General features: G+C 42.2%; 1 protein-coding gene across 10 annotated transcripts in view; it reads left to right on the forward strand.

The window, feature by feature from the left end:
- The first annotated feature begins 242 nt into the window (after positions 1 to 242).
- Positions 243 to 27,233, forward strand: part of SIPA1L2 (signal induced proliferation associated 1 like 2) — a 236,308-nt gene continuing 209,317 nt past the window's right edge. For 4 of the 10 annotated variants that reach the window (XM_054483197.2, XM_054483172.2, XM_054483245.2 and 1 more), the window contains exon 1: positions 862 to 1,093. The gene's annotated coding sequence lies outside the window, so the exon portion shown is untranslated. Of the gene's footprint in view, positions 533 to 860; positions 1,131 to 22,008; positions 22,086 to 27,233 lie in introns of those variants that run through there. The other 6 variants (XM_063671101.1, XM_063671097.1, XM_054483216.2 and 3 more) reach the window with 5 other exon arrangements.

Below are 27,233 nucleotides of genomic sequence, written 5' to 3' on the forward strand. Positions count from 1 at the left end.
GGAGGGCAGGGAGGAAGGGGTGAGCGGACCGCGCTGGGATGCGGGTGCCTGGAACTGCTGGTCTCTCCGTTTTCTCCCGGCTCCTAAAGGTTTCTTAGCAGCATTTCCTGCACGCTGGCACCCCCTGTCCTCCTAACGTTTTACTGCCTGCGTGTTTCTCTGTGCTTCCCCACCCTCCGACCCACAGGGTCCGGGGCGCCCTCCGGGGGCCGGCACATAGCAGGGTCTCGCTTCCTCGCGCTGTCTTCTTCAGATGGGAGCACTTCGACTTGCGGCCGTTCGGGCGTTCGCGGGGCCTCGGCGATTCTGTGGCGTCCTGGGCTGTGTATGTAGCCCCAGCGGCCGAGGATCACGGATCCGACCGCCTGGCCGCCGCGTCTGTCCCAAGTTGGGAGATGGGAGGGCCGGGTGGGGTCGCGCCTGCGCCAGGGGGCGGCTCAGAACCAGACTCGCGGTTTTTAACTTATTCCTCAGAGGGGCGAAAGCGAGTCCCGACAAGGACGGCGACGGCTCTCTAGAAGCCAGGGTCCAGGTAGGCTGCCCGGCCCTCGAGCTCGCCCAGCGCCGCTCATGCTGCGCCCCGCAGCCCCCTCCACAAGAAGGGCGTCCGGGCCCCTCCTGGACGCGCAGCTCCAGCGCGCTGCGGGGCCTGGGAACAGCGCACCGGCTGCGCCCAGAGCCCGGCGGGCGCTGAGACTGACGGTGCCTGCGCCCAATCGTGGGGCGGGGCCGAGGGGGCCTGCAAGCGGCGGCCAATGGGAGCCCGCAGAGCGGGCGGGGGGCGGTGCCGCTGGGCGTGCGGGCGGTGGCATCGGGAGCCGGCGCGGCAGACTGGGATCCCGGGAGGAGCCGGCGGAGCGAGAGGAGGAGGAGGACGGAGGAGGAGCACCGCGCCCCCGCCGGCCGCCCGAGCGCAGGCCGAGAGCTCCAGCCGCAGCCGGCGGGTCCGGGCCGCCTCCGCCGGAGCCCGGCGCGGGGGGAGTCCGGGCCGATGGGCAGCCCGGGGCAGCGGCGGGCGGCGAGGCGGCAGCCCGGGTACGCGCCGCCCGGCGCGCACAGGCTGTAGCAGGTCCCGGCGGACGGCGTTGCGAAGGTTCGTGTCGGCAAATCGGACGGGCAGCGTGGCGAGGGTCAGTTTGGGATGGCTGCGGCCAGGCGGGGACTGTCCCGAAGGGGAAGGGGATGCCCTTTGGGGCGCTTTGGGGGGCTGACGGCGGCGAGGGGTGCGAGGGGCGCGGGGGTGCGAGGGGCGCGAAGGTGCGAGGGGCGCGGAGGTGCGAGGGGCGCGGCGCAGGGTCCGGCTTGTAGGCGCAGATGCGCCCCGCGCTCCCGGGCCCCGGCTGGAAGAGGAGCCGCCGCCGCCTCTTCTCTCCAAGTTATCGATCGGCTGAAAGGTTATTCCGGTCTCGGCGACACAGGCACTGAGGAGGATCTCCTCCAGGTGCCCAGAACTCCGCTTTGACTAACGCTCTCTGGAAGGGCTCGCGGTTGCCCGACGCAGCTTCCCCGGCGCGCCTGGCCGGCTGACGCCGAACTTGCTGCAGGGCTAATTCCCCTTCTAGAAGGGGTGCGCCCGGAGCGCGCGCCCTCACCGGGACGGATTCCTCTTTGTAAGACCGTGAGCCTCTCGCGAGCGCCCTTCTTACTCACTGCGACCTTTCTTCCCACTTTGCCAGCTCCTGGGCCTCTCCGGGTCTTCCCGTGTCAGTGAGGGTAGTTTGCCCACGTCCTGGGAATATCCCCAGGAACACCTACAGATTCATTTTCAGCCGTGCGGCAAACCCAAAGAATCAATTTCGGCTCATCATCTGCAAGAGAGAGCCGAGGCTTCTCGGAAAGGAGAACAACTTGGCATTACCCCTCTGGGAGATATTTGTCATCATTAACCTGCTTGAGTTAAATTAATTCAGCCCAAGATGACTCTGGCCTGAGTATTGGAAAAAATCAAGTGCGTTGGTCACGGAATTGTGCTCACCAAAACATGATTTTGGTCAAAATAAAATTGTAGACATTTTGGATTTTGGTTAAATTGAGACTGGGTTTTGACAAGAATGGCTTTTTTTCAAAAAACAAGGAAAAAAAGCCTCAAAGAATCTTGGTGATTCTCATGGCTTTGCTCAGTAAGTTCAAAATAGTCGCACAGATTTTTCTTTTCTTTGCCTCTTTTGTCTGCCGTCTCCATTCTAAACGTTAACACTAGATGGCTTTCTTATGACAGACATTTAGTAAACTGCCCATTTGAGTTGCGTTTGTGTGCAGCCTAGGTTGTAGTTTTTCTAGTGTTACAATTAGTAATTGAAGGAAAAAGATCTCCCAAACTGTTGCTTTTTATTACTTTCCTAGAAAACCTACACATACCGATATTTTTGCGGATATTGAGAGGTGGCCTATTATTTTTGGCATTCCTAAAGTTGAATTTCAAGAGACAACTTGGTTACTGTATTTAGTTACATCATTTAAGAATGCCTGTTTCATGTTTGGACTTACTTAAAGAATTCAGAGTTCTGTTAGTTTTGTCATCCTGTTTAGACAATATTTCCAGTTGAAAGGTATTTACCGCTTGATTGAATTTGACTGCTTGATTCAGAGTTATAAGAGAGTATTATTCATGAGAAAATGCAATCTTTCTTAAGTTTTGGGTATAAATCACATTGATTCTTCCTAAAAGATTCCATTGATCCATTTTGGGAAGAGATTCAGTTAAAGTATCTGCATGATTCATACCAGGGATTGTGTTAGGGACATCTTCTCCCCAGAGGATATTTGATTTTTTCATTTCTAAGCACAAGCCCTTTTATGACAAGCACAATAGCCCGTAGTTTCAGCAGTAACAGCAGCAGCAGCAGCAGCAGCAGGCTCCCAGTTATGTTTTTAAGCACTTTTATTCTAAAGCAAGATCATGGCAGCCTGTCCAAATCTTGCCTAGGTAGGCAAACTTATTTATACGCTGGATAAATATCTTGAAATTATCTTTATAGCGCTCATTTATTGTGTGCCTTGCCCATTTTAAAATAAGACATATTGAATTTGTTCTAAATTAGAGTGTATTCATAAATAGCTGAAGGAAAAAGAAGAAAAACTACAGAGCAAACATCTGGGAAGTAGGAAATGAAATCAGAAACAGCTTTTATCAGTACCCACATTCTACCTATAGATGGGGTGAAATGAACTTGGATAAGAAGCAGTGTAAGCACTTGATCCGGAAAATAAAGCAAGCCCTAGATCACAGGTATGGGGGTGGAGCTTCTGGCTTTTAGTATGGGCCACAGATTTTACCCAGTTGCTTTAAGTATATGTTTTTCATTAAATGCTTTTTATGTTTTTAAATCATAGATTTTCTCAAAGAGCTTTAATTGTATGGAATGTAACTTTTAGTCTAATAGGGGAATTATCAGATCATGATTTGGCTTCTGTGATGCTTACTGTAGTTAAAGCTGTGTAATATGGATTTGGAAGGTTTTTTTTTTTTCTCCCCCCCACCCCCCAAGACTGGGATGGTGGTTTGAAGGGTTTCTTGATACCTGAGCTTAGTAAACACTTGTCCACCTTGGGGATCTTTTTACCTGAGGCAAAGGGGAAGCGGGTTATTATTTTGAAATTAGCAGTCTATTTCTGAAAGTAAGGAAATACTAGCTACCCTGAAAAACCAGTTGTTTTGGTAATTGAAACTGGTTTAAAAGCACTGTGTTTGGGCATCAAAACTAGTTTAAAGGGATTGTGTTTCCCGCATACTTTGCAAAGAACTATGTGTTTATGTGGATACAGCCCCTTGCCCCCAACCATAATTGGTAAATGCAGGGGTTATTTTTTGAGATTGAGGAAGGCATTGAGTTTTTGAACTTCTGATCAATTTATGGTGGTAGTTTAGGATTACAAATCCTTTTAAAGACATACTGAATTTGAAGAAAATTTAGACTGGGGTATTGTTAATTGAAAAGCTGTTTTGTTTTGTTTTTTCTGTTTTGAACTTCAGTGAAATACAAAGTACAGTCCTAGAGAAGAGTGAACCATGTTCTAGGTTTTCTACTTCTGTTAAGGTGCCTAATTCATTTGCAGAGTGAGAGTGGAAAAAGCTTTAGGCACAGACAGGAACCTTGAGCTTCCTGCCTCTACCACCTGTCACAAATGAATTTGGATGAAAGTATTTTCGTGATCCCTTTCAGCACCAAAATTTGGGGTTTCTTTAAGGTTTAAAACGAATGCATTAGAGTAATGAAAATGCCTGTCTGACTGGGATGTTTATATTTTTCATGATTATGTCATTTCTTCGCCTTGGCCTATAGTAAGTTTGTATGTGAATGTTTTGCATGAGGGTCATAGTTACTTGATTTACCTTGAAATCAATGATTCAGAAATTGCTTTTTCTGTTCCAATTGCATTTAGCTGTGACTCCTTTTAAAAGAGTGATAACAATATGGTAGGAATTTAACAGCCTCCCAACTTTAGACATAGATTATTTTGATCCTTTCTGAACTTGATTCATAAACTTTGGTTCCAAAGAACAGCAGTTGTAGAAGGGAGCCAGATCTTGACTCACTGTTGAGGTTCTGCTTCTTGAGAGATTTCATATTTAGTGCAACCCAATTCCTTGGTTCGTTCTTCCCCCCCCAGTACTAGATAGCCAAGTTGGGTGGTAGGAAGGAAGAAAATATGCAGCAAGTCGAGTCTAGTTGTCATAGCACCTTTGGACCAGAAAGGACCTTAAAGACTGCCTCATCATGTTATTCCTATATCTTTTGTTTTCATCTACCTGTAAAATGAAAAAAACAAGCAAATATTAGGGATTGTTAGATATGTCAGCATTTAATGTTGCTACGTAAGTGTGTTTAAAATTGACAACAGCAGTTACTACCTATTGTCAATGCATTTCGTCAAAATCTGTTTGATGTACCAAAAAAGAGAAAAGGTGGGGAAAGGGGGAAGAATATGTATGCTGTCAGACTTAAAGGAGAGTTCTTCCTATCCAGAGAGGAGCTGTGTTAAAATTACCACACTCGTGGATTTATAGCTATCCCCACACAGACACTTTTTTCTTTTGCGTGGGTCAATGAAAACTTCACTAAGTACCAGGGTTTGGAAATCACTGAGTAGCTCAACTAACCCTTCTTTGATATTTGAATCCTTTTATATAATCTCTATAAGTGGTCTTCCAGTAATACCTGAACATTGCAAGTAACGGGTGGTGATCTCCACCTTTTAATGGTTTTGAGTACTAGAAAGTTTTTTTGGCCTATAGAATTGAAATCTGATTCTGCTTGTTTATTCAAATTCTACTGCCTTGGTCTACAGAACAAATCCTTCAGTCTCTGTCAGAGTTGGGCTCCTGGTGTAACGTGACCCGTGAACATGACCCATGTAGAGTAGAGCAGGAGTGTCCTGTCATAGGTTGCATGTTGCTTGCACTGATGTAGTCCAAGTTTGCGTTCACTTTTCCGGTGGCCAGACTCAATGAGTTTCCTTTTCACTAAAACCCCCCGAGCCGTTAATCACATGCTGCCATTGAACCTCGTCTTTCCATCTTGTGCTGATGTCACTGCAAAACCTATTGCGCTGTGGTTTTGCTTTATTTTAGCTGATTCTTTCCATCATGCTTTTTGGAATTTGATTATATTATTTGGCACCTTCACCTGTCCTCCCAAAGAAATGCTGTCTGTACATTATTAGATCAGACTCTTTTATATTTTTGCTTAAGCCAGTGATGAAATTGTTAAACTGGCTGAACAGCACCAAGTGTGTCTCTGGAAGCTTCCCTCGAGGCTTACAAGGAGTTACACTCTCAGTTACAGTTAACTACTAATGCTCTTAATATCATATAACTAGCCCATATATCTCCACCTTTCCACATGGATATCCTGAAAAAGGGTGTCAAACCTCCTTTGCTGGTTCTACTGACCAAGTTATGCTGAGTAATAATGAGTTCATTTTCAGTGTGTCCCTAGTAACGAGGACTCTCTTCTACATATGATTAAGAAAATTTGTTGAATGACTGACTAGATTGAGACACTAGGGTCACGCTGTGATCTGTGACCTCTGGAGGCCTTAGGAACTGCAGTGCTTGTAGGAAAAATCAGAATCTTGTTGGACTTTCTTCAGCTTGTTTTTTGGTTTGGTATTCTCTTGTGTTGAATTGCTTTCAGATAGTAGGGAAGAACACCACAGTCTCTTCCGGTTTTGTTTTAATTGGTTGATATACTTCTCTTCCTATTTTACTAATAAACATTTAGCCAGAAGGGGTGTCTTGAACTCTGCCCATTAGATTACTCCATATTTTTCACTTCTGCATATTTGCTTAATCTGCTGAGAAATATCCCCATTTAGTTGAGTTGCTCAAGAAATCAGAACAGTCCGAAGTAGGCTATCTGGTAGTATATTCAAACTCTTAAGTAAAAATATCTAGGTAAAGAGCCAGTGTTAAAAATTGTTACTGTGGAAAGTAAGAATTCTTGGGTGAATAAAAGATTATGTATGCTGAGATCAACTATTGTGTGGAGTTTTAAAAGAAAGTTCTGATTAATGCTTAAGGCATAGTGTCCTGTGAAGTCAGCATAACTACTTTCACTGTCTTCTGGAGGTGGTTTTGATAACACATTTGGTTCCTTGTTGAACAGTGGGTATTCACATTGTTGAGGAATAGCTTTGGGATACTGTCCTCTCTGTATTGAAGTTTCTAATAAATAATTTTAGGAATTATAGTTTTGATTCTTTGTACAGGGCAATGCTACCTGTTTCAGGTGTTTAAATGGCCTAATGCAAAAAACAGTGGTTTCTTTTTAGTAGGTTCTCAAGGTTCTCAAACTTTTTTCAACGTTCATCCCATCTGTACACAGTTGTCTAAGTGTTCATGTATGTATGCATATACATATATACATATCTGCATGCACGTTTGTGTGTGTGTATATGTATAATATATCTGTATGTATAAACATATACTTTACTGTGCTAAGATATTATTGACATTATAAAACAAATGTACATTTTAAGGAGATTAATATTAAAAATAAATAGATGTAGAAGTATTTTCTCTGCATCTCAAGGGCGTTTGTATCTTTGAAATGTGTGGCCCCTGTTTAGAGACCACTGTTGTACTATCACTGGTTAGGGTTTATAGCAGTTGAGAAATGGAATTTCTAGGGAGCCTGTAGGGTCTTGTGAGGCAAGCTGAAGACAAACTCCACTCTTGATGGGCCTTATATTTACTGTGTATGTATTCTTTTTCCCGAAGACATTTCTGACTTTGGCCTGTTTTCTTACAGAATTGCTTGTGGGTCTTGGTTTGAGGTTTCATTTATTGAGGGGTAGGAGGTTAATGTAATGGTGATGCTATTCTCCTTAGAAAGTTTCTAGTTGAACTCCGCTGTTTTTTTGTTTTGTTTTGTTTTGTGTTTTGAGACGGAGTCTCGCACTGTCACCCAGGCTGGAGTGCAGTGGCGCGATCTTGGCTCACTGCAAGCTCCGCCTTCTGGGTTCATGCCATTCTCCTGCCTCAGCCTCCCAAGAAGCTGGGACTACAGGTGCCTGCCACCATGCCTAGCTAATTTTTTTTTGTATTTTTAGTAGAGACGGGGTTTCACCATGTTAGCCAGGATGGTCTCGATCTCCTGACCTCGTGATCTGCCCGCCTCAGCCTCCCAGAGTGCTGGGATTACAGGCGTGAGCCACTGTGCCTGGCCTGAACTCAGCTGTTTAAGAAGCATCATACTTTCACACTCAGACAAAACCATTCCCAGGATCAGGGTATGTTAAAAGTTCAGATTGATAGCCTAGCTCTGTCTGTATGTGGTTGGCTAGAACTGTAGCACACAGGCACCCGTAGTTCAAGGAATGCGTAGCTTCCCAGCCATTAGTGGGTTGGGAATGAATGAGGAGAGACAGCAGGGAGCCCTGCTCTTGTATCTCCAGTAGCTTCCAGCTAAACGAGCACCATCCACCCCCACCTATCCTCCTGTGCCATTTTAGTAATGGAACATTAACAGCAAACAGGCAGGGACATTTCTAGTTTACTGCTGTATTCCCTGCACTTAGGTGGTTTTTGCCACATAATAGGCTCACGGTAAACAAATATTTGTTAAAGAAATGATTGGGAGTTGTGGGTTGAACATAAAAGAACTTCCCTTATCTTGGCTTTTGTTGAACTAAATACTGTTGAGCAAGTTCTAATCATTATTTCTATTGTACATGATCTATCTTGAACAACAGTTTATACCTCATTTATGCCTTTCCTGGGTCATTTGAAATGACCTGTGATTGAACTCTGATATGGAACTGGTAAAAATGTGGAAGTTTCTGAAGAGGGACTGTGTTCCATCTGTTACATCAAGAATTTTATAGCCCCATTCAGAGGGGTGTGGTTCCTGGGAGCCTGGGCACCCTTAGGTGGCCGCCTTTCATGAGAGAGTATGATTTACACCTTTCCCAGGTTTCAAAGTCTCATCTGTGCTGATGACTGCATAGCCCTATTTGAATCCCATGAGGCTGCAGTTGACTTAAAAGCCCTGGCTGGGGCTTAATCAAGCTTACTGAAAAGAAACAATTTCTGAATTGTGTAGTACTGTCTGTAGTCCTTTAGCTCTCAGTCCATTAGCAGGGTTCATTTCTACAGGAAATCATGATGTTTAAAAACCCCATCAGTAGTGTATAGTGCATCTTTTGTTGACTCAGTACATGAGGATATTATTTATGCCTTAAATATGGTAGGTGCTCAGTAGCCATAGTCTTAATTTTACATGGTAAAAGTCTTTTATCTTTAATATCTTAACGTAGTGCTAGTTCTTATAATATGACATTAGAGGGATATCATTCTAACTCCTATTTGTTTATATTTGTGTATAAGGTATGCTGTGATAAGTGCTGTAAGCAAGGCGTACATGATAGTAGAAGCATCCAATTTATCAACCAATTTTATTTGAGGATCGTTGTAACTCATTTGTTTGGAATAATAGGTCATTTTTCCCGTTTAAAATGTTTTAAGTTGGGCATAGTGGCTCATGCCTGTAATCCCAGCACTTTGGGAGGCTGAGGCAAGGATTGCTTGAGCCCAGGAGTTTGAGACTAGCCTGGACTACAAAGCAAGACCTCATCTCTACAAAAAATTTTAAAATGAGCTGAGTGTGGTGGTGCACACCTGTCGACCTAGCCACTGGGGAGGCTGAGGAGGGCCGATCCCTTGAGCCCAGGTGTTTGAGGTTACAGTGGGCTGATTGTACCAGTGGACCCCAACCTGTGTGACAGAGTGAGACCCTCTCACACACACACAAAAATAAAATGTTTTAAATGACAAGAATAAGTGAAGGAGACTAATGTTGTTGATTTATGAAGAGAATAAAGAATTGGGGAGAGATATTCTTAAAGGCAAGTGTAAAATGTTATCGTGCTTGAACTTTCATTTGTGTTCTCTCATGTATACTTAACGAGAACCTTATAAGGCTGGTGGGATTTTTTTCCCTTTTACAGATACAGAAACTAAGGTTTAATGAAAGTGTGGTTTTCTGAATCTGAGTCCTTATATTTTAAACCCATGTCTCTTGGTTCCAGCTATAGTGTTCTTTATTCTACAGCTCACTTGTAAGGTATGGTAGGTTTCAATAAATCATGATAAAAGGAAAGAATGAAAAGACAGAAAGGAAGAAGGGAGAGAGGGAGGGACTAAAGAAGGTGTATGCATATGAGAATGGTGGAATTATCCGACTCACTGTCACTGAAAGGGGGAAGTGGAGGCTGAGGGTTGGGTTAATGAGCTCATTGTTCTGGTCTAAAAACTGCCGTGTTCTCTCAGCCAGTGAATTGTCTGTTATTAACTAGAAATTTTGTAATTTGTGGTGAGGTAGCAGTTTTACTGATTGAATCAGGTTATATATTCTTTGTTGGGAAGTGAGTGGGTCCTTCTGTGATCATGCAGAGAACATTTTTTTTAGCCCCTGAGTCTTTGCCAAGATTAAAAGAAATATAAGAGGAAAACAATTTTTGTTTTGCATTTATACTTTGCTAGATTTGCATAATCTTTGTTTAAGCCAGTTGAATGTGAATCCCTAAATAAATTTCAGGCATTTAAATATTTAAAAAGATTCATCCACAGTACTTTACTCACCCAAAGAATAAGTGCTTACAACAAAGAAAATAACACCCTTGCAGATGTAGCCTATATAGACTTTGTTCACCTTGTCATTGAATTATACAACATTAGTAGCGAAGCTAGAATTTGAAGATTCACTGAAATGCTTAGCTGGCTCTGTTCCAAAATATTGTTTCCCTGGTAGAGAAAGCAGGACAATTTGTTTAAAACTGGCAGTTCGCCAGTCAGAATAGCTCTGACGCAATCATTGCAGTAACTACTTTGCTCTGACTGCTAATTTTAGGGCAGTTAAATCTGGGTGATGTCTGATGGCTGCTGTCGCTGTGCGTCTGGTTATGTGGAGCTTTCTAAATTCATCCTCTTAGCTTGGCACCGTAACTTAGTTCTTTCTGAGATAAGCTGTGGAGCAGAGGGGATGTTGAGTCGGCACAGGATATGTGCATGGAATGAAGAACAAGGCCCTAGGAGAGTTTCAAGAGACACTGCTTTCATCTTACTACGCTCTTTGTTATTCCAATAGCAAAGGCTTAGCACATCTGTACTTCCCTTGCTGTAGCACCCTGGGAGGTGTTGAGGAAGGTGGAGAGAAGTGTACATCGAGACACCTGCCTTCATGGAGCAGGGTTCTGGCAATATGCACTTGCTTTCCTTGTCATCCCTGCAAGCATTAGTGTGTTTAAAAGTGAACTTTTACCTTCTTCCTTTTTGGAACAGGTAAAACTACAGAGAAAAATGATAATTTAAAAAAATCTGGCCAGGCGTGGTGGCTCATGCCTATAATCCCAGCACTTTGGGAGGCTGAGGTGGGCGGATCATGAGTTCAGGAGTTCAAGACCAGCCTGACCAACATGGTGAAACCCCGTCTCTACTAAAAATACAAAAATTAGCCAGGCTTGGCAATGCATGCCTGTAATCCCAGCTACTCAGGAGGCTGAGGCGGGAGAAACGCTTGAATTCGGGAGGCGGAGGTTGCAGTGAGCTGAGATCGCGCCATTGCACTCCAGCCTAGTGAGAGAGTAAGACTCCATCTTAAAAAAAAAAATCTATTTGGAGCATTTAAGAGTAGAGTAGACTATCTTGCTATTGCAGATGATACAAGTGGGATAAGGGGTTCTTCCGTGGCCTTGTCTAACTCTCTCAGCTTTCTGGGGCAGTGACTATAATCCAATTTTAAAATAAGGATGTGGGGCCATGCCATCTTGAAGTCTTTTTAAATGCTGGCATTCTAAGATTTCCAAGTTAACAGGGGCACCCTAGGGTGTGAGATCCCTGAGGACAGGGATCTTGTCCTTCCATCCCTTCCATCCCGTCCTGGGTAGCTGTCAGGCAGAGTCAGCAAATTAACTGACTTAGAATTTAGTCCTCAGAGGGACTTTGAGTGTTTGTCTAGTTAAACTTCCTTATATTACTGATTCAGAACTATCAGAGGGAATGATTTAATCACTAGAGCTATTGTGTAGTAGCATGGGCTACCTTATTAGGTGATGAATGAACTGCCTTCTTAGATGATGAACTAACTAACTTGGGCAGAGTTGATGGCTATGTGTCAGGTGTATTAGAAAAAGATTCCTGTGTAAATGAGACCATATGATAGATGGGCACTACAGCTTCTTTCAGATGAAAGAGTGTGTGGTTAGCTGAGAATAAGGTGGGTTTGCATAGTTAGGAAAACATTCAAGGAAGATAGAACTTGAGTTAAGCTTTGGAAAATAGTTAGGATTTGAATTTTTGTTGAGGGCCTCTTGTGTGCAGGAAACTGTAGGCCCTCTCCAAGACCAGAAGATACATACAGAACACTCTCAGTTGTTCCTTTGATCACAGTACTATCTCTATTAAAATGATCTGCTTAAATCCAAACTCATCTTTTTGCCTGGTTTAGGTTTTGCAACTCCAGAAATGGATTTTATTAACAAAAGCAACATTAAGGAGAAGTGACGGACAGTATTTTCAAAGTGGTGATAATTACTTTGTCTATCATGTAAGATGGTCATTATGTTTTTTTTCCTCATTGTAATTTACTAAAGGTTATAGACTGTGTCATAAAACTAAAGGAAAAATTATTTTGGATATACAGAGATATAAATGATGTTTTGGTATAAAATTACTGAATTCATTTCAGTTAGTTGACAGAATATACACATAGTATTATATTTGCAACTCAAGGTCATGTGTTTTGTTTTGAGACTTTATACTTAGGAATATATAACTTGATAATTGATACACTGAAGTGATTTATTTTAAAATTATGCTGAGTAACAAGAGTTTTTTTTTTTTTTTTTGAGATGGAGTCTCGCTCTGTCCCTCAGGCTGGAGTGCAGTGGTGCAATCTTGGCTCACTGCAACCTCCGACTCCTGGGTTCAAGCGATTCTCCTGCCTCAGCCTCCTGATTAGCTGAGATTACAGGCACACGCCACCACGCCCAGCTAATTTTTGTATTTTTAGTAGAGACGGGGTTTCACCATGTTGGTCAGGCTGGTCTCGAACTCCTGACCTTGTGATCCACCCGCCTTGGCCTCCTAAAGTGCTGGGATTACAGGTGTGAGCCACCGCGCCCAGCCACAAGAGTTTTAAACTGAGGCGACATTAGGAAGGATGTCTGTGGACAAAAAGAGCTTGCCTTGCCTGAGCATCCCTTCAGCCCCCAGGTCTCTGGGGTGTTGTTCGTTTGCTGCCCATGCTCCCTTCCTTCAGTCCACTTCCTGTCTTATGTCTCATGAACTAACAGTAAGTGCTGGGTAAGATTTGCGTTCTGCTTTAAACTTCTGCGATTTATTTAAACCAATAAATCTCAGTGTAATTGCCATATACTTTCTCCCAACGTTTTATCATGCAAATTTGCAATCTTACAGAAAAGCTGAGAATATTGTGTGGTTTAGTGGACACCTCTGTACCCACCTCCTGGATCCCAGAGTTGTTAGGTCTGGCTTTATTTGCTTTATACATGTCTCTCTGTCTTCTACCCATCCATCAGTCCATTTTATTTTTTTGATGCATTTCAGAGTAAGTTGCACACATGTTTACACTTTATCACTAAACACTTTAGCATGTATATTGTAAATGAGTTAAAAACTTTTACATTTTTTGAAGTAAAAGGTATAGAGTGAAATGCACAAATCTTAAGTGTATCATTCTGTGAGTTTTGATAAATGCATACACCCATATGGCCCATACTTCTATTAGGATGTGAAATGTTTCTTTCACTTCCGAAAGTTCTCTGATGTCCCTGCCCGGTCAACTTACTCTTTTGTTTCCCACCTTTATCTGAGGCAACCTTTGTTCCTTTTATTTTTAGGGCCATTGATAAGTTTTGCATGTTCTTGTACTTGATGTAAATGGAATCATGCAGTATGCACTCCTGTGTATAAAGCTTCTTTCAAAATTCAGCATAATTTATTTATTTTTACTTTGTTGTATACTTTATATGACCACACTGGGTTTTCTTTACCTTCATCTTGATCACATGACCTTTTCAGAGGTCATATCCGTTTGTCAAATGATTTTAGGAGCAATTTCTGTCAGATATTTATGTATTTATCTTCAGTCACATCTCAACTTTCCTTTTCCCTACAGGGGTGTGATTTTCCTATCTGATTTGGCAGTTTCCCCACTGGATCTCATCTTACATCCCACCCATTCATTCTGGAGATTAGGTGCTTCTTTTGTTAGTTGGCTGACACTTGCTGCAGGCCTGGCTCAGGCCAGCTCACAGCATTGAGCTGAGCAACTTTGCTTCTGAAGAGTTGGATCCTGACATATTACTGGTTTATTTGTATCTGATACTTAGAAAATTTTAGGTGAATGAAAATAAATCTATTTATCTTTGCAAAACTGAGGAATTATTTCTAATTAATTCAAATTATTTCCAATTATTTCAAATGCAACAATTATTAAAACAAAAAAAATTCCTGAGTTCAGTTTTATGATACTATATGAAGGTGACTAATCAATTAGCCATGAAAAAATACAGATTTTCAATCACTTATGCTGAAGAGATACTGGCTGGCAAAATGAAGACATAGTTGACATAAAAATAAAAGTCTAGACTTAATTAACCACCTCCTTTTCTATTTCTTCTACTACTGAAGTTCTGAGTTGCTAAACCTCTCCAGCCATAAATGAAAGTACTAAAATGTTTTCATCAGCTGTACCGGGTTAATGGTTGTTTTGCATATGGAATGTGCATCAAGGTGAGAAGACTTTTCCTTAGGGCTGTATTGGTTAAGGTAGCTCTGCTTGCTCTAAGAGACTCTACAGAATGCTCTGGCGGTGGAAAAGCTGATTTCTTTCTAGTGTGACAGCCTAAAGTCCGGACAGGTAGGCTGCTCTCCGCCACCTGACGTGTGTGGATTCAGGTTCCTTCCATCTGTTTCTGCCATCATAGGGCCCAGCCTCGCTGCATTGCTCTCAGCGATCTGCGCTGAGGCTTGTTGAGGGGGAAGGGGCACCCAGGTGTGCATCACCTAAAGGGCTGGCCCAGAAGGGTCTCCTCCATCCCTTCCACTCATTCTTCTGGAGCTCTTATTATGACCTGACCTAACTTCAGGGGATCCTAGGGAATGTCGTGTAGCTGGCTATCCCTGGGCTTCTGTTCTAGTCTTGTGGAATTAGCATTGCCAATTCTTCGGTTCTGCTTTGCCCAGTGTGTTTTATGATGCTTTGTGTGATGCTGGATGTTAGAACTCTTGTGTTGGGAGCTTCCCTAGTATTCCTCTCTACTGTAGGATAAAATTCCTTGTGATCTTGAGCTCTTTTTGCTATATTGTACTCCCAAGATACAGAACACGTTTTGGATAGATCAGACATGGGCTAAGACTGAGGGGCCATCTCCATGGCTGTGGGGCCTGTATGTCAGTCAGCAGCTTCCCCTCTAAAAGTCCACATTTCTGAACCTGTAAGTGGAAAAAATTCAGTCCGTGTCATAGTATTACGGAGAGGATTTATCGAGAAAAGCTGCCTGTCGTATAGCTGGTGCTCAGATGTATTAATTCGTCTGCTATTTATTACGTGTTCTTTTTTACCAGACACAGTTCTAGGGACTCAGGTTATGGTGGTGAGTAAGGCAGACAGGGTGTTGCCCTTGTGGTGCTCTTATTCTGGAAATACAGTAGATTTTCTAATAATATTTCTCAAGATAGAGTCCTTCCCCGCTCCCCCCCCATTGGAAGTAGTTTAGTTCTGGGTGGAGGAAGGGAGAGTAAAGTCTAATAATTAGATTGCTGACAGATTCTATAACTTCGAAAGAAATGTTACTGGAGACATGGATCAGGGGATGTAATAAAAGACCTAGTCCCTGTTTAAAATTCAGACTCATAATAGAAGGCTTAAGAGACAGTTGATGAATGGAATAATAGTAATCACTTATTCAGGAGTCAGAGGATTTCTTGGGAGCAAAAACCTTTGAATGACTGCAGGGCCCTCTGGCTTGCCTGCGATTCAGAGGAAGTTCCATTGGAGTCCAGGGGCCATCTCATACTCTGAGGAGCTGGGATGGAGTTGGGGCAAATAGTAAGGAAGCAGTTGTGCGTGTGATTTTCTCCTTCTCTAATGAGCTCACGTTGTGCTGCTTTAGCCTGAAAGGACCTTCAGCAGACTGCTGGCTAGCACCTTGAAAAACTCTTGAAGTGACGATTCTGATCGATTTTAGTGGCCACTTTGGAGACCGTGTGGAGTAGATTCCGAGCCTGTGTCCAAGCTCAAGGGCAGCAAGTGCTGTGGTCAGTGCACCATGGTGTCAGAGGCAGGAGATGGAGCGTGGCCCCCATTCTTGGGCTCTTGAGTTTTGTGTCTCTAGAGTTATCTTGTGGTTTCCAAGGATGTGTAGCAGTAATTCTGATGATACCAGACATAAATATTCTTTCCAGAGGGTCACCTCATAACATCCACAGTGTACTATGAACGTGAGCTTATTCCTCTCAGAATGTTTGAGAGTAGAGGCTTACACTTGTTTGCTCTAAGTTAAGGGATTATATCCAGCTTTGGACTGGAATTTTCTCCTAGAGATTGGAGTGTTCATGTTCTTGAATGAAGACATGCAAAAGAATGAAAACTTAGTGATAAGGATGCATTTGTCACTTTCCACTATCAAATTAGAAAAAGAGGCAGGAGAAACTCTTGGTTAAAATAAATGACATTTCAAATTTTTGTAAGATGGAAAGGCTAAATGGTTTTTTAACAGGAGCATCATGGCATTTTGATAATTCGAAAGTTGCATTCATTTCCTTTTGAATGCTGCTGTCTGCTCGAGGTGTATTATAGATGGGCTATGCATATATTGCTAATTTTTGCCAATAACTTAATCATGGAAGGATTCCGGGAACCTCCCGAGCAATAAGAATGCAGCTGAGCATTTCTTGAGCCTTTCATTTGATTTGGGGGCAGTAGCTGTGGCTAAACAGCTGCAGATGGTATGTTTTCAATTCATCCTTTGGCAATTTGGGAATTCTTTTTACATCTTTTTGTTTATAGTGAACAAAAGAGCAATGTGGAACTTAATCAGTTAGATCAAATGTGTATAAATTCTGAGGACGGTGTTTCTACTCTATCTGAACTGAAATACGAAACGTGTGTGAGGAAAACTGGCCTGCTGATTTATGGTGCCTGATTAAATCCTACATTAACATGCCTCTAAAATGTGTGTGCTTTGACTTTCCATTAATGGGTAAACATTTACACAGGCCTTGGCTGATGGAATAATGAGTTATTCCATCAGCCAAAACCCTTTATCTTTCTCTTCTTACGCTGTTACACGAAGTATCTGGCAATCCCTGTGTGGAGTGTGAGCCTATGCTTTTCATGACAGTAAGTTAGTGTAGTCTGTTGGTTGGGGATTTTGGAGGAAAAAGGGAAGCCTTCTACAGGAGGGTGAAGGTTTCTCAGAGTTCATGTCTTCATGGGAAGAGTGGGAGGAGATGCCAAAGAAATTGCAAATATACTAATAATCCTCAGATAAGTGGTTTCTGCACAGTGCCCTCCTGCTAAGTGTTCTGTTATTGTTGGACTCGGAATAAAGATTTGCTGGACTCTGCCTCAAATCCTGTGGGCGATTCTTACATTTTTGTGTTCAAACCCATCCTAGCTTCCTGTTGCTCAGATACTGGGTGTGTTCTGTGGGTTAGAAAGCACATAGCACATGAAAGATCATATTCTGTGCTCCCTAAATTGAGATGAACTAATTTGACCTACATTACAACATTTTTGGCATTATACACACACACACTCACACACATATAATTTTGTTCTTGAATTTTAACTTAATTGGAAGCTTCCAAAAACTGGATCCTGCTAATCTTATCTTTATGGTAGTATCTGTATTTTGTTCACAGCTTTTAATCCTTGCTCTATTCTTCTAAGTGTTTAGATTCCTAGTAACTTCCAGAATTGCTGGAAGACAGTTCCGTGTTGGATACCTTCAGAGAATATATAGAATGCTGTTACCACCTGGAGAAGGTTCCCTTGACTCCATAATAAAAGTGGGTGGTTTTCTAAAGACCACCTGTAACTTTGTGTTTTCCTTCTTGCCTGGGCCTTTCTACAGCTTTACCACCAGGATGCCTTCTAAAAAGTCTAGTATAAAGGGTCTTGTGAAAACACTAATATTTTAAGTTATATCTTTCTGGGTAGAGACATTGTGAAGTCCATTGAAAAAGTACTGCTCACTTTTCCACCCACTCAAAATGAAGAGGTGACGAATAAGCTGAAGGTCAGTGTATTAGTCTGTTTTCACGCTGCTGATAAAAGACATACCGGAGACTGGGAAGAAAAAGAGGTTTAATTGGACTTACAGTTTCACATGGCTGGGGAGGCCTCAGAATCATGGCAGGAGGTGAAAGCCATTTCTTACATGGCGGCAGCAAGGGAAAAAGCGGAAACACTTGATAAAAACCATCAGATCTCGTGAGACTTATTCACTACCACGAGAACAGTATGGGGGAAACTGCCCCCATGATTCAAACTATCTTCCACCAGGTCCCTCCCTCCCACAACGTGTAGGAGTTATGGGAGTACAATTCAAGATAAGATTTGGGTGAGGACACAGAGCTAAACCATATCATTGCACCTCTGGCCTCTCCAAATCTCATGTCCTGACATTTCAAAACCAATCATGCCTTCCCAATAGTCCCCCAATGTCTTAACTCATTTCAGCAGTAACCCAAAAGTTAGCAGTCCAAAGTCTCCTCGGAGACAAGACAAGTTCCTTCCACCTATGAGCCTGTGAAATCAAGAGCAAGCCAATTACTTCTTAGATACAGTGGGGATACAGGTATGAGTAAATACAGCTGTTCCAAATGGGAGAAATTGACCAAAACAAAGGGGTTACAGGGCCCATGCAGCAGGGCAGTCAAGTGTTAAAACTCCAAAATGATCTCCTTTGACTGCAGGTCTCACATCCAGGTCATGCTGATGCAAGAGGTGGGTTCCCATGGTCTTGGGCAGCTCCACCCCTGTGGCTTTGCAGGGTACAGCCTCCCTCCCAGCTGCTTTCATGGGCTGGCGTTGAGTGTCTGCAGCTTTTCCAGGCGAACGGTGCAAGCTCTTGGTGGATCTACCATTCTGGGGTCTGGAGGACAGTGGCCCTCTTCTCACAGCTCCACTAGGCAGTGCCCCAGTAGGGACTCTGTGTGGGGACTCCACCACACATTTCCCTTTTACACTGCCCTAGCAGAGTTTCTCCATGAGTGCCTGCCCCTACAGCAAACTTCTGCCTGGTTATCCAGGTATTTGCATACATCCTGCGAAATCTAGGCTGAGGTTCCCAAACCTCAGTTCTTGACTTCTGTGCACTCGTGGGCTCAACACCATGTGGAAGCTGCCAAGGCTTGAGGCTTGTCCCTTCTGAAGCCAGGGCCCCAGCTCTACATTGACCCCTCTCAGCCACGGCTGGAGCGACTGGGACACAGGGCACCAAGTCTGTAGGCTGCACACGGCACAGGAACCCTGGGCCTGGCCCATGAAACCATTTTCTCCTAGGTTTCTGGGCCTGTGATGGGAGGCGCTGCTGGGAAGGCCTCTGATATGCCCTGGAGACATTTTCCCCATTGTCTTGGGGATTAACAGTTGGCTCCTCATTGTTTATGCACATTTCTTCAGGTGGCTTGGATTTCTCCTCAGAAAATGGGATTTTCTTTTCTGTCACATTGTCAGGCTGCAAATTTTTTGAACTTTTATGATCTGCTTTCCTTATAAAACTGAATGCCGTTAACAGCACCTAAGTCACCTCTTGAATGCTTTGCTGCTTAGAAATTTCTTCTGCCGGATACCCTAAATTCTCTCTCTGAAGTTCAAAGTTCCACAAATCTCTAGGGCAAGGGTAAAATGCCACTAGTCTCTTTGCTAAAACATAACAGGAGTCACCTTTGCTCCAGTTCCCAAGTTCCTCATCTTCCTCTGAGAGCGCCTCAGCCTGGACCTTATTGTTCATATCACTATCAGGCTTTTGGTCAAAGCCATTCAACGAGTCTCAGGCAAGTTCCAAACTTTCCCACATTTTTCTCTCTTCTTCTGAGCCCTCCAAACTGTTCCAACTTCTGCCTGTTACCTACTAAAGTAACAGTCGGCAAAGTCGCTCCCACATTTTCAGGTGTCTTTTCAGCAACGCCCCACTCTACTGGTACCAATTTACTGTATTAATCCATTTTCACGCTGCTGATAAAGATATATTCGAGACTGGGAAGAAAAAATGGTTTAACTGGAGTTCCACATGGCTGGGGAGGCCTCAGAATCATGGCAGGAGGCAAAAGACAGTTCTTACATGGCAGAGGCAAGAGAAAATGAGGAAGATGCAAAAGCGGAACCCCTGATAAAACCATCAGGTCTTGTGAGGCTTATTCACTACCACAAGAACAGGATGGGGGAAGCTGCCCCCATAATTCAAATTGTCTCCCTCTGGGTCCCTAATTCAAATTGTCTCCCTCTGGGTCCCTCCCACAACACGTAGGAATTACGGGAGTACAATTCAAGATGAGATTTGGGTGGAGACACAGAGCCAAACCATATCAGTCAGAGAGCGTTGGTGGCACTCTGGGTTTCAGGCCTATTGTTAGTACAAATAGAGTTTTTATTTTATTTTTTGTAAGGTCATTTTAGAAATGTGAGTTAAAGCCCTACCTGAACCAAGGTGTTCCTCCCCATTTAATTGCCCTTATTCTCCTTCACTTGCTGTTAGGCCTGTGCTGGCCTCTGATGAGTTCCAACTCGGGAACAGATGACACGGTGCCGCTCCACACTGAGAAAGGCTAAACTCTGAGCTCTTCTGGCGGCCTAGTGTCAGGCCCAGGTGCCTGAGTTCATCATTGCTGATGTGTGTATGTGGAGGGGGTTGCTTGTTTGCCTGATTACTGGTTTTTAAGACTTGGAGACAAACTGACAAACATACAAATATTTTGCTGTTTATCAAGATCTCTTAGGATTTTGTATGTATTTTATTTTTAGAAACTACATAAATAAGTAAGGCACATTTCCCTCCTTACATCTTCCATAGCACCGAGTTTTTGTGTCTTACTTTAGCCCTGGAAACCTGGTGTCCAGCCCAGTGCTGGCGGGGCCCTCACCATGCCCTTGCATCGGCAGAGGCAGTTTCTCCAAGCGAGTCCAGGTCTCAACCAGTGACTTGTTCCCATCCAGATCACCTAGCACAGCACTTCTCTGTGGCGGAGAACTGAAGGAACTCAAGTGTCTTTAATTTCCAATCCCTCACAGATTGGTACTTCTGAGAATATAAATAATATTCATTATTAAAAAAGAAACATGAAGAGATACACAGTACAACATTTTAAAACCTCAATTTTTATTGTTAGATTTAACAGACGTTAACTTCCATTCCTTTAAATATAATCACAATAAACATGGGAAAAAAGAAAAGCATTATTAAAGAAAATTATATTTGTTCCATGAAAATGTGCATATCAGAGATGAATAAAGTGAGTCACAATTACTCTCACAACTTTGTTCTGCAATTATAACTAAAGTTACAAGTGAGAGATCAGGTCTCCATTTTAAATGCTAATAACAGATTTTGAACAGACACTATGCATATCATTATTTTAAGATTTTAATTTGATAACTGAGTTTGCTTCCTTTTTTTTCTTTTTTCTTTTTTTTTCTGAGATGGAGTCTTGCACTGTCGCCTGGGCTGGAGTGCAGTGGTGCGATCTTGGCTCACTGCAAGCTCTGCCTCCCAGGTTCAAGTGATTCTTCTGCCTCAGCCTCCCAGGTAGCTGGGATTACAGGCACCCACCACCACACCCAGCTAATTTTTTGTATTTTTAGTAGAGACGGGGTTTCACTATGTTGGCCAGGCTGGTCTCAAACTCCTGACCCTGTGATCTGCCCACCTTGGCCTCCCAAAATACTGGGATTACAGGTGTGAGCCACCATGCCAGGCCACTTGCTTCGTTCTTGCTTGATAATTTATCTACTCAGGTTTGGATTGATAACACTATTTTAGGGGATAATGTGTATCTCAATGGTTTCTGTTTTGTTTTAATAATATGCATAATAGAGATACCCTTTCACAGAGAAGTATGTTGATGGAAATGGAAGAAGAAATTTGGAAGCAATTTCAGCATATTCATTTTAAACTTTTACCCAGAAAGTAAGCAAATGATATATTTCAAAATTTATTTTTGATATGTCATTGGTGATTAGGTCCAACCGTTTATTTTATTAAGTAATAGTTAATTTGATGAACAAAATGGATTCTGGATTTTGTATACTTTTGTATGAAAGTTAACAACTAACTATAAAACATCACTGTTGTAACACTGTCCTAATGATCTTAATTAGTCATGTGACTCACCATACAAGTTCAACAACATCCAAACTGGTCTATGGCTAGTTTGATGTGGGTGATTATCCCAAATTACCTTTTAGAGAGACAAAATTAAATTGTGGAAAACAAACTATTAGAAAAGAGGTTACTTTTTTTTTTCTTTTTTCACAGCTAATTCTTTTCTAAAGGAGGGGATGTCGGTTAATGTTAGATACGTGTTTGACTTTAAGAAGACCGGCCTATTGTGAGTAAGTAGCTAGATTGTGAACTCTTTGGAAGATTTATTTTGGGGCTGTGAGTTGAAGATGGAGTAATGGAATCTCACAGTCCCAGGTAGGTGAACTTGCCTGGCACTTGCTTGGCCATTGTATGTGGTTTTCTCTGTGGTGTATTTCTCGCCCATGTGCCTCTACCTTAGTTGGAGTGCTTATCAGTCTTCTACTGTGCATGGATCTCCTCGTGTTTGTAATATATGCCGAGATATGGGTGTGCGGGACACAGAGAAACATCTGTAATAACTCGAGTAACTTGGCAACACCAAAATGCTAAAATAATTTTTTATTTTAATGAGAGAGGAGGACCATGTTAATGCCTGAGCTTGTACTCAGAGGGTAGAGGAAGAGATAGCATTGAAAAGAGGGCACCAGCCTCTTGATTCCAACCCATTAATTTGTTTTCTATTATTTGAGAGTTGTTACTGCATTTGCAGGTGGTCTTCCCTCTGCAGCAGTCCCTCACTGGATATTTGACCCCTTGTGAGAAGCTATCCCTAAAAGATTATCTGCCCATTCCTCTCAAGAGGTGAAATATGGGGTTGGGCACAGTGGCTCATGCCTGTAATCCCAGTACTTTGGGAGGTTGAGGCGGACAGATCACTTGAAGTCAGGAGTTCGAGACCAGCCTGACCACCATGGTGAAATCCTGTCTCTACTAAAAATACAAAAAAATTAGTGGGGTGTGGTGATGCATGCCTGTAGTTCCAGCTACTCAGGAGGCTGAGGCATGAGAGTCGCTTGAGTCTAGAGGTGGAAGTTGTGGTGAGCTGAGATTGCGCCACTGCACTCCAACCTGGTTGACTCGTTTTTTTTTTTTTTTGAGATGGAGTTTCGCTCTTGTTGCCCAGGCTGGAGTGCAATGGTGCGATCTCGGCTCACTGCAACCTCCGCCTCCCCAATTCGAGTGATTTTCCTGCCTCAGCCTCCCGAGTAGCTGGGATTACAGGCGTGCGCTACCCCGCCTAGCTAATTTTGTATTTTTAGTAGAAACGGGGTTTCTCCGTTTTGATCAGGCTGGTTTCAAACTCCTGACCTCAGGTGATCCGCCTGCCTCTGACTCCCAGAGTGCTGGGATTACAGGCATGAGACACCGTGCCTGGCTTTTTTTTTTTTTTTTTTTTAAAGAGGTGAAATATGGGAAATAAGTGCAGATGGGAACATGACCATGTAACCCTACCTGTGTGCCTGAAGACTTTGAACAAAGCAGCCCTTCTCTTCCATGGTACTGGCTGAAAGATTAATAAATATGAGGAGAAGTGGGGACAGTTTTCGTTAATGCTGAGTGCTCTAAGCATGGCGTTCCTTGTCTTCTTGGTTAAGCTCTGTGCCACTTTTCATAACACAGAAAGTTAATAATTTTATGGGGATTTGGGATGAGCAGTCTACCCTATGAAATAATCACAAGTGGTCTAAAAGATTTATGTATAAGGATACCCAATGTAATATTAGTTATTATATGAAAAATTGGAAAAAATTTGATAGTAAGATATTCAATTATGATACTGCATATGATCAAGTAATTTAAATCAATTAAATATCTTGTTTTATAAGGCTATTTAATGACATGGGAAAATGTTCACATAATATTAAATGAAAACATTTTCTTGGTAAGCAGTATATTAAATATGCATATGTATTAATGGAACAGGGATACGTTAAAAAATTTACAATGGTTATTACTTGTGGTTGTGTTATGTGTAATTATCATTTTCTTTTTGCATTTGTTTTCCAGCTTTTCTAAAATGAACATATTAATTTTATAATAGGAAAAAACATGCTGTTAAAATATTTGAATGACTGAATTATATGTAATCTTTAAAAAATAATTAGTCTGTCTCAAAATAGTTTCCTGATTCAATATAGTTTGGATTTATTTTCTTTTAATTGTATTTAACAGAAGTTTTCAAGGCAAGTAATTAGCAAATATTTACTAGACTCTACTTAACAGAAATTTTCAAGACAAGTAATTAGCAAATGTTTATTAGATATAGATGTCTAATAGATATGTTTTTGGTACATGCTCTTCATCGTAAAAGCCCCTAACATCTAAGTTTAGTTTCATGTATGCTTTGAAAATTATTTGCTGATCTTACATGTCAGTTTAAGCATTGTATTTTTTAACCTTCTGACAACTTTCTTTCATTTAAACTTATTACATAGGAAGAAATACATATATATGTATAATTTAAAGGCATTGAAATTAATTTCAGGATCTTTTTATTAATAATATATTATAAATTATATAATATATATAATAAATGAATAATATAATTCATTGGTAAGGCCCAGAATGACTTGCTTTATATACCTACATTATTTTATTTAATTATCACAAGTACCTCTCCTTGACAATGAGAATATTTTTCCACATTGCTACTAAACGTTAAGTTAGAGATTTTGGCATTTACTTTAAAAATACCGTTAAAGCTCTCGGCTTATTTCTGAAAGCAGAGATACCTTGACCCAGATAACTTCCATGTCTTTTTAGCAGTATAATTGCCGGCCCTTTGGTACTATGCTTTTTGACATTTATGTTAAAAATAAAAATTAGCTAATTTGTAAGTTATGAGGTCTCAAAAAAAAGTTCATTCCTCTTTCACGCCTGTTAATGCTTCTATTAAAATTCTGAAATGGCTTATTAAATTAAATGCAGTGTCAAAGGCTAATTGTCTCTCTGTGAATTAGTCTACATGACTTATGAAAGCATGTTTTAAGAATTATGTTTGAATAGCAACTCTGAAGTCAATTTTTAGTATCTATCAAATTGTAATGATAGTAGATGAAAAGTATTAATAGATTATGAGGTCCTTTCTCTTGCTGTTACAAAAGATGCCTATAATATATATTCGTTGTTAATGTACTTGAAATTTCTTGAACTCAGTAGCATCACGTGTCTGAAACACTGATATGAATATGTGGTTAGAATGTGCTGTGTGTGCTACAGCATTGTCTGATGGATCAGAAAGCAGCACCTGTGTCTGACTGTGGCATAGGCAGTGCACATATGTGTGATGTGTGTAAGAATTCCTATCATATTGTTGGAGAATCAGAAATCCTGTATTTTTTATTTTTATCATAATGTAAAAATTATATTTCACAAGCCAGTATAATTTTAGTGGAATGAATGTGAGGCTTGAGGTACCCTGTTTTTTTTGTTTGTTTGTTTGTTTTAAGACAGAATCTCACTCTGTCGCCCAGGCTGGAGTACAGTGGCGTGATCTTGGCTCACTGCAACCTCCGCCTCACAGGTTCAAGCGATTCTCCTGCCTCAGCCTCCCAAGTAGCTGGGATTACAGGCACCCGCCACCATGCCTGGCTAATTTTGTATTTTTAGTAGAGACAGAGTTTCCCCATGTTGGCCAGGCTTGTCTCGAATTCCTGACCTCAGGTGATCCACCCTTTTCGGCCTCCCAAAGTTCTGCAATTACAGGCATGTGCCACCACACCCAGCTGGGAGTAACTTTTATTCAGTGTCTTTTGAACACCTACCATGGTTTGTTCACTGTGATATTCCAGAGTTTGAACCTGAAGTCTGTACTACCTTGGGTGGCTGGGCATAGCGACTCACACGTGTAATCCTCCTGGCACTTTGGGAGGCTGAGGAAAGTGGATCATTTGAGCCCAGGAGTTCGACACCAGACTGGGCAACGTGGAGAAACCCCGTCTGTACAGAAAAATACAAAAATTAGCTGGGTGTGGTGATGTATGCCTATAGTCCTAGCTACTCAGGAGACTGAGGTGGGAGAATCACTTGAGCCCAGGAGGTCAAGACTGCAGTGAGCCATGATTGAGCCACTGCACTCCAGCCAGGGAGACAGAGCAAGACCCTGTGTATTAAGTCAGTTCTTGCATTGCTATAAAGAAATACCTGAGACTGGGTAATTTATAAGGAAAAGAGATTTAATTGGCTCACGGTTCTGCAGGCTGTACAGGAAGCATGATGCTGGCCATCTGCTTGGCTTCTGGGGAGGCCTCAGGAAACTTACAATTATGGCGGAAGATGAAGTGGAAACAAACAGGTCTTACATGGCCCACACAGGAGGAAGAGAGGAGAAGGGGGTATGTGCCACACACATTTAAACAAACATCTCCTGAGAACTCCATCACGAGATAGTACTAGGAGGCTGGTGCTAAACCATTAGAAACCACCCCCATGATCCAGTCCCTCCCACCAGGCCTCACCTCCAACATTGGTGATTACAATTCAACATGAGATTTGGGTGGGGACACAGATCCAAGCCACATCACCCTGTCTCAGAAAAACAAAACCACACCAAAACAAAACCCAAACAGATACACCACCTTGGGTAAGTTAAGCCTCGATTCTCACATCTTGAAATGGGGATTAGAATATCTATTGTGAAAGATTGTTGTGAGATTCTGATAATGCTTGTGAAAGTGCTTTGTCAAGTGCCTGGCACATAGTAGGTGCACAATAAACTGTAGTTACTATTCCGCATTATTGAACATCTGGTATGTGTTAAATAACTTGTCTGCCTACACTAGAGCAGAGTGAGAGGAGGCGGCTGGAAAGGAAATGAATACAACAGAATATAAAAGTGGAGTGAATTTTAGTGAACGAAGAGGTTTTTAAAGTCAAAATACAAAAATTGTATTCAACAATTAATATTCTTATTAGTGATAGTGAGAGTCAAAACAAAGTTGATTTGAAGGGAGTTGGTGTGGACTCTCACAGGGGAAGTTCCCTTATGCTTGACAACGTGCTGGAATCTTTTGAAGATTCTTAAACTGATAAGCAAGAGTCTGTGGATGCGTCGTATCCTTCTGCTTGATGTAATTAATCCCTGTGGTGGAATCAGGTTGATTTGTTTGAAAATGCCATTCAGCAGGTCTTAAAAAGGATAGTCTCATTGTGGATTGAGTAAATATGATGTCCACTTCTGTGAAATTCCCTGCTCACTTCACTTTTGTATTTCAGAAGGTTTCTTTCTGCTGGGTACCCTTTTACTTAGTCATCAAAAATAGGTAACTTGAACTTTTCTGATAGTTTCTATTGGGGCCTAGAAGAAATGGTCTCAGTAAAGACTTGGGGTGTAATGATGTGGCTGGTGTTAGAGCAGGGCCTGAGTGCCCCATGTGGATCTAATGGTCACCTGCATC

The sequence above is a fragment of the Pongo pygmaeus genome, chromosome 1 (genome assembly GCF_028885625.2).
Source record: "Pongo pygmaeus isolate AG05252 chromosome 1, NHGRI_mPonPyg2-v2.0_pri, whole genome shotgun sequence".
Lineage (NCBI taxonomy): Eukaryota > Metazoa > Chordata > Mammalia > Primates > Hominidae > Pongo > Pongo pygmaeus.